This window comes from Mesoplodon mirus, assembly GCF_964341445.2.
Source record: "Mesoplodon mirus genome assembly, chromosome: 1".
Lineage (NCBI taxonomy): Eukaryota > Metazoa > Chordata > Mammalia > Artiodactyla > Ziphiidae > Mesoplodon > Mesoplodon mirus.
The window spans coordinates 5,696,351-5,709,305 of NC_138976.1; the positions used below are offsets into that span (position 1 = coordinate 5,696,351).

At 43.0% G+C, this 12,955-nt stretch overlaps 1 protein-coding gene and 1 pseudogene across 2 annotated transcripts in view; one reads left to right on the forward strand and one right to left on the reverse strand.

The window, feature by feature from the left end:
• The window catches only part of LOC309801705 (S-adenosylmethionine decarboxylase proenzyme-like), a 34,597-nt pseudogene extending 29,429 nt beyond the window's left edge, over window positions 1-5,168 (forward strand). Inside the window, exons 4-6 of the transcript in view lie at window positions 511-642; window positions 4,533-4,592; window positions 5,073-5,168. The product of the transcript in view is annotated as an S-adenosylmethionine decarboxylase proenzyme-like (transcript). The remainder of the gene's footprint in view (window positions 1-510; window positions 643-4,532; window positions 4,593-5,072) is intronic.
• ABL1 (ABL proto-oncogene 1, non-receptor tyrosine kinase) overlaps window positions 1-12,955 on the reverse strand; it is a 134,799-nt gene that overhangs the window by 103,929 nt on the left and 17,915 nt on the right. The window lies entirely within an intron of this gene.

The following is a 12,955-nucleotide window of genomic DNA, read 5'->3' on the forward strand; positions in this document are numbered from 1 at the left end:
GATTTATAACACTTTCAAAAATTTCAACATTTGTTAAAGCATTAAGCTATGGTGTTTAAAAAAAAAAAAACCCAAAAAGGGCTCTTGGTGGCCTAAGAGACAGATCACAGAAACACAGGGTGTCGGGTGGAATTATGGCTCTACGCCACAAACTGACTTGGATTTCCTCCTTGATAAAGAGAAATACATACTGATCCGTCCTTGTCAGCGTGCAGGTAAACTGTTCTACCGGACACACCTTCCAGAGGGGCAGTTCTCAGTATGTCTCTAAATCCTTTAAAGTACCTATTATTTCGATGCAGAAATCCCACTTCTAGAAACTTATCCTAAGGAAATAATAAGAACATACAAAAATGTATCATGAAGAAGATCCTGGGGAGAAAAACTGCAAACAACGTTAAGTGCTCATGAATAGGGGATTAGGAGAATAAATCATGATATATCCACATCTCTCACATGGCAGATTTCCATTCTGCGACACGTTTGTATGGCACTCTCTCCTCCTGCAAGAACTCAGCAGAGAAGCAGGTGAGCAGCACGCAGGTGAGCAGCACACAGGTGGCCCCGGGCTGCTGGCTGCAGCGCTATCATCACCGCGCCAAAGCCTCGCCTAGCACCTCCGGCAACCGCCTTGAGAAGCCGGTAAAGGCTATGGACCTTCTCACCAAAAGAAAGGTCAGCAACGGAGTTTAGTCTGAACCAGAAGACCCAGATGTACATTCGCCCCCAGGGTAATAAAACAAAACCATTTAAAGAGCTCTGGGGAGATGCATGGTACACAAGAACCTCACTTTGCAGGATAAATGCAATCCAGAAAGCTCGGCTCTTATTTTCTCCACTGGTTTCTGGATAAACTCAGCTATACTCCTAGAGAAGAAAATCTCCCTAAAGAGCATGGTGATGACTTCATCCTGGCCTCGGCAGCTGGGCGTGACATGATCTCTGCCCCCTCGTGGCCACTCTGCCCTCTCCACTCAGCAGCCTGCCCACTCAGCACCTTCGCATATACTGCCCCTTAGCCCGGAATGTTCTTACTTCTCCAAAGCCTGCCCCTTGGTCCAGTCTCGGCTTAAATGTCTCCTCCTCTTGCCCTCCCCCACCCCCCCGACCCCATTACGTTAGGTTCGTTTCCCACTTGGGCTGGCAGAGGAGGTAGTGGTGATGGTAATGACAACACACAATTGCAGCTAAGATTTCTGGAGTGCTTACTAAGTACCAGGACTTTTCCTCATTCACCTTACATGTATTTCTCATTTAATCCTCCTTATAAACCAAGGATGTGGGTACCATTATGATGGTCACTGTACAGCTGGTATAGTAGTCAGCCTCCAAAATGGTCCCCAGTGATTCCCATCGCACTTGTTTAGTCCCCTCCCTCACTGAATAGGGCTGACCTGTGTAACCAATAGGATACTGCAGAAATGACAGTGTGACTTCTGCCGCCAGGTCAAAAAAGACGTAGTGGTTTCTGCCTTGTGGTCTCTTGGACTGCCTGCTCTGCAGCCACTCCAGCAGCCTGTGGAGAGGGCCATGTGGCCAGGAACTAAAGCCTCCTGCTGACAGTCAGCAACGCCTAGCCAGCCCTGCAAGCGAGCCTCCTTGGAAGCGGACCCTCCAGCCCCAGTCAAGCTGTCAGATGACTGCAGCCCCAGCTGACATCCAGCCTGCAATCTCAGTGAAGACCACAAGCCAGACCCAGCCAGCTAACCCACTTCTAAATTCCTGGCCCACAGACACTGTGAGATAATACATATTTGCTGTTTTAAGCCACTACATTGTGAGGTGGTTTGTCATGCAGAAATAGATAACTAATACTGATGGGAAAACTGAGACTCAGAGTGTAACTAGCTTACAGTTACACAACTTATAAGTGGTGGGGCCAAACGTTTTGAATCCTGCTAGTCTGACTCCAGAGCCTGAGCTCTTAACCGTTACACCAGGCAGCCTTCTCCACAGCAGGATTAATGTCCCAGAAGACCTCACAAGGCAAGAATCATGACTGTCTTTTTAATGCTGTAACCCTACCAAACGCTAGTACAATATACCTGGCATACAGCAGATATTTTGTCAAAAGAATGAATAAATGGAGTGAATGAAATGAAAAGAATCACAGAAATGTTAAGAGTCAATGATGGGATTATAGGTGACATGTTCTATTCTATACTTTGCTATATTTTAAATTTTTTCTACAAAGTACATGTATGATGGGGTTCACCTCACTTGAATTCAATTGGAACTGGGATCTGAAAGAAAAGAAAGCCAATCATCCAAAGGCCCCAGGGCAGAAGAACTAGAAAGCAGTGCAAAGACCCTATGATTGAGATAGATTTGTCATATTTAATGAATAGGAAGATGGGACAATGTGGCTGTGAGGGGATGCCGGGGACACAGGCCAGATCTCAGTTAGCCATCTGGCTTTTAGTTGAAGTGGACTGAGAAGCTACTGCAGGGTTTCTAGCAGAGGAGCAAGATGATCTCATTTGCATTCCTGAAAGATTATTCAGGTTTCTGTATGAAAAATAAGTTGTAAAGCAGAAAGTCTGAAAGCAAGAGGAGGCCATTGCACAAGCCCAGATGAAGTGAGGATCTGATGAGATGATTCCTATATAGTGCTTAGCACAACGCCTGGCAGACGTTAGGCACCCAACTGTTATTTTTTCTTTGCAAATGCTCAATTTGAAAATCACGATAAACGTATGCAATCACCATAAAGTACACATGCACACAACACAGAATAAAAACTTACCATATTCTACATTCAATGGCATGGAAAAATGTTTACAATATATTGTTAAAGGTTTTTTAAAAAGCAAATGAACAGTTTCTACGCATGAGGGGCATGGCACTAAGCAGAGAAATAAATCTGAATGGTTTCCACAAAATAAACAGTGGTTATCTCTAAATAGGATTAGAGGTGTCAGTGCAGTTGTGGGTCATTTTTACTTTCTTCGTTATCCCTTTCTATACTTCTGAATTCTCTTTTTTAATAATGAACATTTATTTATTTAATAGAGATAAATATAAAATTGTTTTCCTTTGTAGGAAAACACTTAACTTTTCTGTATACTTAAAGAAAAAGAAAGAAATTTGAAGAAATGGCTGGATAGTCCACTAAATGAAGATTTATATCATTTCAAAGGAGAAATAATATTAACTGGGAGAATCTTCTGATCACATTGCAACAGCGAAATGCAACGTCCATGACAGAGCAGGGAAGAAATGATGCTCTCAATGCTGGGTAACAGTGAACGGCTTCTTGTCTGTTAACGTCTAATGATGACTTTTAAAAAAATTAAAGGGGGAGTTGGTTAAAACAGGATATTTCAGCATTTCTTGATTTTTGTTCTCCTGGTCCTAAAAATGCTTCAGAACAAAGACCTTTCCTTCACAAAGAAAAGAGAAAAGGCTGTGAGAGGCTTCAGGATGGGGAAGAACTGACAGGTTGGAGAGAAGATAGATGTCACTTTGCTAACCAGAAGTCAATTATCAGATTTTAGTAATATGCCAAAGACCGCGACTAGTCACAAAAGTAGGAAAAAATACATTTAGCCACCAAAAGAAATTTATAAGAGAAATTTTCTTCCTTAAGACGTAGAGAAGCAGTCTAATGATTTATTATCCTAACGTTTAAGCAGAAAAGTCATCTCCTAATATTTTGGGGTCTTTTTACAAGGATGAGTTATGCAGCCCCTTGGAAAAGATCACAATATCTCCTGCTTTCAAGAACCCCTGACATTTGTAAGACTGGGAAGGGTGTATGTTAAGTGAACAGAAAGAAATCCAGGAAAAACAGGTCTCTTGTGACAGGACGGTAGTGTCTATTACAAACCCAAGGATACCAGGAATCCATTTGACAACAAGGTTCCAGTCCTTACTAGGGCGAGTCCCCACACCACAGGACTGCCTTTACGGAGGCGGTAAGGGACCAAACACAGCAACGGCTTCTCCTTGGTACAGCAAAATGACATCCCAACGGCACCAGGATATGCAAGCAAGGCAATGACTATTGGTTTGTGACCCAAGCCTAAGGAGACCAATTTCAACCAGGTTAAACCATGAAAACTAAACAACTGCAACGTGGCCTGGGGTGAGCCTTCCAAGTCTGCAACAGGAGCCTGGGCTCCCGTCCTGGCCTCACCACTAAGTGAGAAGCGTGGCTAGTGAGTAATCCTGGCCCTGCAGTGCTATTGGGAAGATTAAGCAAGAGACTAGGAGAATCCCAGACACACAATATACCCAACAATTACTACGATAATGGCAGATATCCTGGGAAACGCTCACCCCTTGCTCCTGTGCCTGCAAGTTGTGCAGGTGCCCCCAGGCCCCCACAGCTCTGGAGAACGGTTGGAAGGCACCTTACCAGGCCTCCCTCTCCTCTGATGAATGAGAGAATGTCCTCTCTTAGTCAACCTCCCAAACCCAATGAAACAGGTGTGATTAGGGCCGAAATAAGCAGTTAGGTCTGCCGGTTAGTAAAGACAGAGTCAGAACTCCATCCCAGGTCTGACTGCCTCCTGCGCCCAAACTCTTAGCCACTCTGCAAATCAAAAGGGGGACAGTATGTCAAGCACCCGGCACATCACCCGCTCAGAGTAAGTACTCAGTGTAAGTCGGCGAATCACCTAAGTAGCATTAACAATTTCCCTTCAAGGAAGGTATTACTGGTCCCAGTTTCTAAAGGAACTGAGGTAAAACTCCTGGGGGAGAAAAGACAGTGCCTGGGGGATGCCCTGGAGGGACCATAGCTTCTTAGCTTTCTCAGAATCTTCCTCAAACTCCTCCAGTTTCTTGTATGAAAGTTAGATTCTCAACAGGGCCCGTATGCTTCCCACCATCTGGCGTTCTCCTCCAGGAGGCGAGCAGCCCTTCCCAAGGGGGCTGATCTCAGAGCCTGTCTTAGAGCAACTTGTTCTGAGCTCTGAGAATGTACGCTTGAGCCAACCTCAGTTTCTTTACTTATAAAGCGAGCTTCTAAAAGGGCCCCAAACTGCCTTCCCACAAGGTCAGAAGAGCATTGTGCAGAATAAAATCCAGTGTTCAGGATCCCCCCCCCCCGCCTTCCCCGAGGTCAGCTATGTAGAGAGGACAGCAGGCAGCAGCAAGAAGAGCCCAACTCGGCCCAGGCTGAGGGCCTGGAGGAGTCCAAATGCCCAAGTTCAGAACCATGAGCGCAAGGCAAGGAAGAGCTTTGTTTTCATTTCCTTTTAAAACGCCCCAGACACACACACCTCAAAACCTTCTTACAGTCAAGTCAAAGTGGACACGGATCAGCTATCACATATTAAACGCAGCCAGCCAGCGCTGATGCTGCAGAGGCCAGCAGCCGGCCTGCGCTGCGGGTACAGAAGTTCCTCTAGACATCCAAAGACGATTCGGCAAGTAGCAGCAACAGAAACAACACCTTCCCTTCACCCCGCAGCCCTAATAACTTCTCTTCTTTGCCCTAGACACTGTCAAGATAACTCCAAAGGTGAAGAGACAATGTTAGGATAAAATGCACTTCAATGGCTCGGAAGAGAAAACCTTCCATTTATAGCAGTGCTGAAAAATAGCTGAAAAAGGCACCAACTTTGTAGTGTTCGAATTTGTAAAATGTTTTAAAAGTTACGAAGAACTACGTGACCTACTGAATTAGCTGACTGGAAATCTAAAGACTGCTGCAATTTCACGTGGAAAATCTGAGGTAAGTGTCTTTCATTTGACCAAATAATTAATTAAACTCCCTATTCAAATGCAGAAAGCCCAAGAAGCAGCTTTCTGCAAGAGGAGAACTGGGGGGAAGCCTCAGTGTGAACCCGGTGTGTCAAAAGTCAAGAAGAGGGTATTCCCTGGTGGCGCAGTGGTTGAGAGTCCGCCTGCTGATGCAGGGGACACGGGTTCGTGCCCCGGTCCGGGAAGATCCCACATGCCGCCGAGCAGCTGGGCCCGTAAGCCATGGCCGCTGAGCCTGCACATCCGGAGCCTGTGCTCTGCAACGGGAGAGGCCACAACAGTGAGAGGCCTGCGTAAAGCAAAAGAAAAAAAAAGTCAAGGAGAAAGGAAAAAATACAAAGCCTCCCGAATTCAGCTGCTTTCCTAAAGCAGTATAAATTTGGAAGCAGGCTACAGCAGGGAACCAACTTCTATTGTTGATCTTTGCATTTCTAAACCTATCCTTGGGACTTCCCTGGTGGCGCAGTGGGTAAGAATCTGCCTGCCAATGCAGCGGACATGGGTTCGAGCCCTGGTCCGGGAAGATCCCACATGCCGCGGAGCAACTAAGCCCGTGCATCACAACTACTGAGCCTGGGCTCTAGAGCCCACGAGCCACAACTACTGAGCCCGTGCGCCTAGAGCCCATGCTCTGCAACAAGAGAAGCCCCCGCACCACAATGAAGAATAGCACCCCCGCTCCGCAACTAGAGGAAAGCCCGTGCACAGCAATGAAGACCCAAACACAGCCCCGAAAAATTAAAAAAATAATAAATAAATAAATAAACCCATTCTTCTTCGTAAGAAAAGCAGCTGCCCCTTTTCTCACGGAGAAATATTATACTAAATGGCTTACATAATGGGCCAACTACAATGCTTACAAATCACTCTTAATAAATGAGAAGTGTAATCAACACTTTTCTGTATTTTGACAAAAACTTATCCTGACACTAAAGAGTGCTCTTTCTGCACAATGAAAGTCCTGAAAGGCATAGGTCCTGGAGCGCGTCCTGGTCCTCCTCGGTCACCTGAAGCGGACATCTACAGATGGCAGGTCACAGACCCCATCTCTGGGGACCAGGCAGAGCAGCATCCAAGCAGAGGCCCCTCGCGCTGGGTTTGCGCAGAGTGCCCTTATTCCACAACCCCACATGCCCAGGGGAAGGACCTCCAGGGCTGGCGCCAACGACTCAACAAGACAGAGCTTTGTTTGGCTTTTCCAAGATAGCAAAAAGGGGAGAATGGGTCAAAAGGGTCTCCTAACTTACCCACTACTACAGCTAACACATCAAATACACCTTATGAGTGAACAGGAAAACCACATGAAGGGGTGTGTCTTACTGAACCTGCAGGAAATAAGTTCTACCAGGCACTTATTCTCATCATTATATTTGATCCTCTCTAGAGACCCAGACTTCCAAGTCATGGTGAGAACCGTGAATAACATGGAAGTAAGTGAGGAGTGAGTGACACATGCGTACAAACCACAGTGGGAAGAGTGGACAGACACTGTCAACCCAACACCATTACTGAAGCATGTCCAGAACCAAAAGCCTTGCCTTCTGCTTCCATAAGAACTACAAGGAACCACCCTATTTCTGTGAATGTCACTCCCATTTCTGGTCACCAGACTGAAGTTCAGAGAATCATTTTTACCTCTTCCCCATCTCTGCCCACTTGACCAGTCCAGCCAATCCCATATCCAAGGGGGCTCTTGGTGTCACCTTCCTTTCTTCAGGCTCTCCTTACTTCTACTTAAGTGTCCTCCCTTCCACTTGCAACCTAAACTTAGATTACAGATTAATTTTGCTAAATCATGGCTCTGATCTTTTGACAAACTCCTTCAACAAATATTTATTGAACATGTACTATCACTGTTCTACGTACCGGGGATACTTTCATGATGCTAACATCTACAGCTTTCATTAGCCGCCAAATATCTCTGGAATCTCTGGCTTGGCACTCAAGGTCATCACTGAAGTAGACCAAACGTGCCTTTCCATCTTAATCCATGTACTACCCTGAATATCCCAGCCAAGCTATTCCTAACATACTTTGCCCTTTGCCACCTGAAGCTATCATCTCTCCCTTACTAGATAAGAATCTCCCTGAGACTGTTCCCTAGTGTACTCAACAAAGATACTCAGAGAAGGAAGAGTCCTGAGAAGCCCCACTGGGTTCAAATCCCTCCTTATTGTCATATCTTGCCTCCTCTTGAATATCCCCAGTGACAGAATAATCACGGTCTTCCAAGGCACCCATTCTATTGCTTGACTGCTCTCCTTCTCTGAAAGCTCTTTCCACGCTAAGCTCAAACATGTCTTATTTTGTGACTGCCATCCACTTCTCCTAATTCTGCTTTCCAAAGCAGTGCAGGGTGAGACCAACTCCCTCTTATATGACCATCCTTTAAATATTTTCAGACAGCTAACACACCTTCCCTTAGTCTCTTCTCCAAGCTCCAAACATCACCCAGGTTCTTTAACCATTCATTATGCATTCATTCATTTAATATTTACTGAACATCCTATGTGATAGGTACTACCACACGATCTCTGCTCTAAAGGCATTTAAAAGGAAGTGACAGGGAGGCAATTATAACACAGTGCGAGAAACACCACAGTGATAAGCAAAGAATGCTGTGGGAGCAGAGGAAGTGATACCTCTTTGGAGGGGGCGGATTCTGGTAGGTAGCAAGGAAATGACATGTAATGCCATTTTCTGAGCCATGACCATTTTTAGGTTAAATAATGGGCTCTTCAATTTTCAGAGACTGAAACTTGGTACTATTTATTTATGTTAAACCCCAAATGTCATATTAAAAGGAGCACAATTAGAATAACTTAATAATATAAAGATATGTCATTTACTTTGCATCAGTTCCTTTATTCTACTCTGCCATGCCTTTCTGAACCAAGGTTTTTAATTCTCACAGAATGGTTACCAGCATTCACTTAATTGCCCATCATAACTCAATAAGAACTCAAGCATCAGAAGCTACTATGTTGGACTTAATCAAGGACCAAAATACAACTTAGCACAATTTATTACTATAAGCCACTGCTTCAAGAGAAGATAAATGGTCAGGACTTCAAATCTAGTCTAAGTGATGATTAAATGTCCCTAAAAGTGATCTACAGCAACATTAAACCAGCGTGAACTGCAGCCTGACAGCAGCAAAAAGATAAGCCCATATCATGCTTGGGATCATGGAGGTGGTGAGGCTTGGTAGAGATTTTTCATTTAAAAAGATAATGTGGTAGAGAATCAGCATGATTTAGATTCTTTATTATTCATTAGAAAGCTATATAACACTTGCCCCTTAAAATAGAACCAAGCATATCAACAACTCAGATAATACTTTTTAAAAAATTTTTAAATTAAAGAAATTTAACAGAAGACAGATTAAATGGAATAAAAGAGACTTGGAACGTGTTATGGTACTGTACTGTATAACAATGCTGTTAGGCGAGATTCTGCTATAAGACTATAATGTTCTTCTTTCTTTAGCTATGATTCAGTTCACGCTTTTCTTCCTCATACTTATGAAGGCAACAAAAAGACAAAAATTAAAAGCCATGAGTTTTCTTTTCTTTCTGTTTTTTTAAAATAAATGTGTTTTATTTATTTATTTTTGGCTGCATTGGGTGTTCGTTGTTGCACGCGGGCTTTCTCTAGTTGCAGCGAGTGGGGGCTACTCTTCGTTGCAGTGCGCGGGCTTCTCATTGCAGTGGCTTCTCTTGTTGCGGAGCATGGGCTCTAGGCGCGTGGGCTTCAGTAGTTGTAGCACGTGGGCTCAGTAGTTGTGGCTTGCGGGCTCTAGAGTGCAGGCTCAGCAGTTGTGGCACACGGGCTTAGTTGCTCCGCGGCATGTGGGATCTTCCCAGACCAGGGCTTGAACCCGTGTCCCCTGCATTGGCAGGTGGGTTCTTAACCACTGCACCACCAGGGAAGCCCCTGAAGTTTTCATATGAAAAGATGCTCACCATCATTAGCCAGCAGGGAAATGCAAATTAAAACCATAATGAGTACTCAACAAGAATGGCAAAAATAAATAATAATGATAATACCAAGTGCTGGCAAGGATGCCAGGAATTCTGGCATGGAAAAGTGCTGGTAGGGATGTAAAATGATAGCCACTCTGCAAAATAGTTTGGAAGTTTCCTATAAAACTAAATAAACTTATCACAAGAGCCAGTAATGTCTATGCCCAGAAATAAACCCATGCACTTATGGTTAATCTACAACAAAGGAGGCAAGTATATACAATGGAGAAAAGACAGTCTCTTCAATAAGTGGTGCTCAGAAAACTAGACAGCTACATATAAAAGAATAAAATTAGAACATTTTCTCACACAATATACAAAAATAAACTCAAAGTGGATTAAAGACCTAAATGTAAGGCCAGAAACCATAAAACTCCTGGAAGAAAACACAGGCAGAACACTCTTTGACATAAATTGTAGCTATATTTTTGAGATCTGTTTCCTAAGGCAAAAGAAGCAAACACAAACACAAACAAATGGGACCTAATTAAACTTAAGATTTTTTGCATAGCAAAAGAAACCAGTGACAACATGAGAGGACAACCTACAGAATGGGAGAAAATATTTGCAAATGATATGACCGATAAGGGGTTAATATCCAAAATATATAAACAGCTAATAAAAGTCATTATCAAAAAAACAACCCCATTAAAAAATGGAAAGAAAAACTGAATAGACATTTTTCCAAAGAAGATATATAGATGGCCAACAGACACATGAAAACATGCTCCACATCACTAATCATCAGGCAAATACAAATCAAAACCACAATGAGATACCACCTCACACCTGTCAGAATGGCTATCACCAAAAAGACCACAGTCGACAAATACTGGCAAAGATGTAGAGAAAAGGGAGCTCTTGTACCCTGTTGGTGGGAACGTAAACTCCACTGTGGAAAACAATATGAAAGTTCCTCAAAAAACTGAAACTAGAATTACCATATAATCTAACAATTCCACTCCTGGGTATATATCCAAAGAAAACAAAAACACTAATTCAAAAAGATACATGCACCACTATGTTCACAGCAGCATTACTTACAATCGCCAAGATATGGAAGCAACCTAAGTGTCTATCAACAGACGAATGGATAAAAAAGGTGTGGTATATATACATACAATGGAATAGTACTCAGCCATAAAAAAGAATGAAATTTTGCCATTTGCAAGGACATGGATGGACCTCGAGCGTATTTTGCTTAGTGAAATGTCAGAGAAAGATAAATACTGTATGTTATCATTTATACGTGGAATCTAAAAAATAAAGCAAGTGAATGAATACAACAAAACAGGAAAAAAAAAAAAAAAACAAGAGGGAGGCTGAGGGAAATGCGACTACAAAACAGGAGAAGATGTAACAATGGAAGTGAGAGGTTGGAGGGATTCAAGGAAGGGGTCACAAGTCAAGGAATGCTGGTGGCCTCTAGAAGCTGGAAGAGTAAAGGAAGAGGTTCTTCCCTAGAACCTCTAAAGGAGCAAGGCCCTGCTGACACCATGACTTTGGCCCAGCAATACTAATTTCAGACTTCTAGTTTCCAGAATAGTGGAATTTCTTTTCCCAAGAAATTCCTCTTGTTTTAAGCTACCCAGTTTGTGGTAATTTGTTACAGCATCCATAGGAAACTAAGATGCCAAGTGAAATGAAAGTGTGTATTCCCATAAAAACTGTACACAAAGATATATAACAACTCTATTCATTAAGCATCAGGAACTGGAAACAACCCAAATGTCCTTCAACAGGTGAACGAATAAACAAACTGTGGTATATCCATACCACAGAATACTACTCAGTAATGAAAAGGAACAAACTATTGTTATAGGCAACACTTGGATGCATCTCAAAGGCCTTATGCTCAGTGAAAGAAGCTAGTCTTAAAAGGCTATACACTTCATGGTTCCATTTATAAGACATTCTCAGAAAGACAAAATACAGCGACAAGAACAGATCAGTGGTTGCCAGGGGGCAGGGGTGAGGGGAGGGAATGACTGCAAAGGGATCACATGAGAAAGGTTCTTGGGGTTATGGAAGTATTTTGCGTCCTGTTGTGATGGCTGGTAGTTACACAAATCTTTAAGTTTTATTTATAGTCTATTCTGTATCTTCCCTACTTAAATCAGTACTAGCACAGTAACAAAGGAGAATGAAATAACTTCTGAGCCAGAAGAACTCTCCAAAGCCGTTTGGGTCAGCCCACTGTCATTGCACAATTAAATATAAACTTAAGGACTATAAAGTGAAAAAATGCTCCTTAGGGGAACAGCCTCAAAGAAATTCACCTGTTCCCTTCATCGTATGGGTAGTGAAGATGCTGGCAAAAAATAACATGGCTAAATGGCGTAAGAAGGGAGGAGACTGAAAGAAAGGGCCTGGAAGACCAATCTCCAAATAAACGGCACAGAGCGTAAGGTTTACTTTAACTTCCTATAAATTTCTTTAAATTGACAGATTCCCAGAAAGTCATGAGGAGAATTAGCCATCACAACAACATAAAGAAAAAACCCAGATACTCTGGTAGACCAGTAAATTGCTTAGGCTTTTGTCCACACAAGAAATCCTTCGGACCAAGGAAAATTAAAAGCTTGCTGGGTTGGTGACCACACACACTTATAAACCTCAGAACTCACCTCTAGCCAACTAACCACAATATATATTACACCAAACTGTGCTTCACGAATCTGTCATCTACACAGGTTCATAAATAAAACCTATGCAGACTGTGAGAAAAGAGCTGAAAAAATGTGTGCTAAACAAGAAGCAGCAGATTTAGGATTAGACAACTTTGTCCTGAAGAAACAATAAATTACACGAGGAAAAGAAAAGCAGCCATCTGGTCAGAGGACGCTGCCTCTCACAGCAAGAACTGCCTGAAGGCCCAAACGACATGGAAAGCCTCAGGGCAAGTCATGAGAAGCCCGGATTTCATGCAGCAGGGGTGGAAAGATCTCTACAGCTGACATCCTCCAATCACCCTATAGGAAGTACTTTGAAAAAAAAAAAGTATTTACAGTTTAAGCAGGGGTTTTCTCTAGAATTTTCTTGAGGAGTTGCATTCCAGTGTCATCAATGTGCTCAGATATAACCCACGGATTTTATAGATAATCCATAATTACCAACAGCGTACAACCGTGTCTCAGGCAAACTGCTCATCACAACATTATTACTACTAGAGTTTATTTCTTTTTTTTTTTTTTTTTTTTTTTTGCGGTACGCGGGCC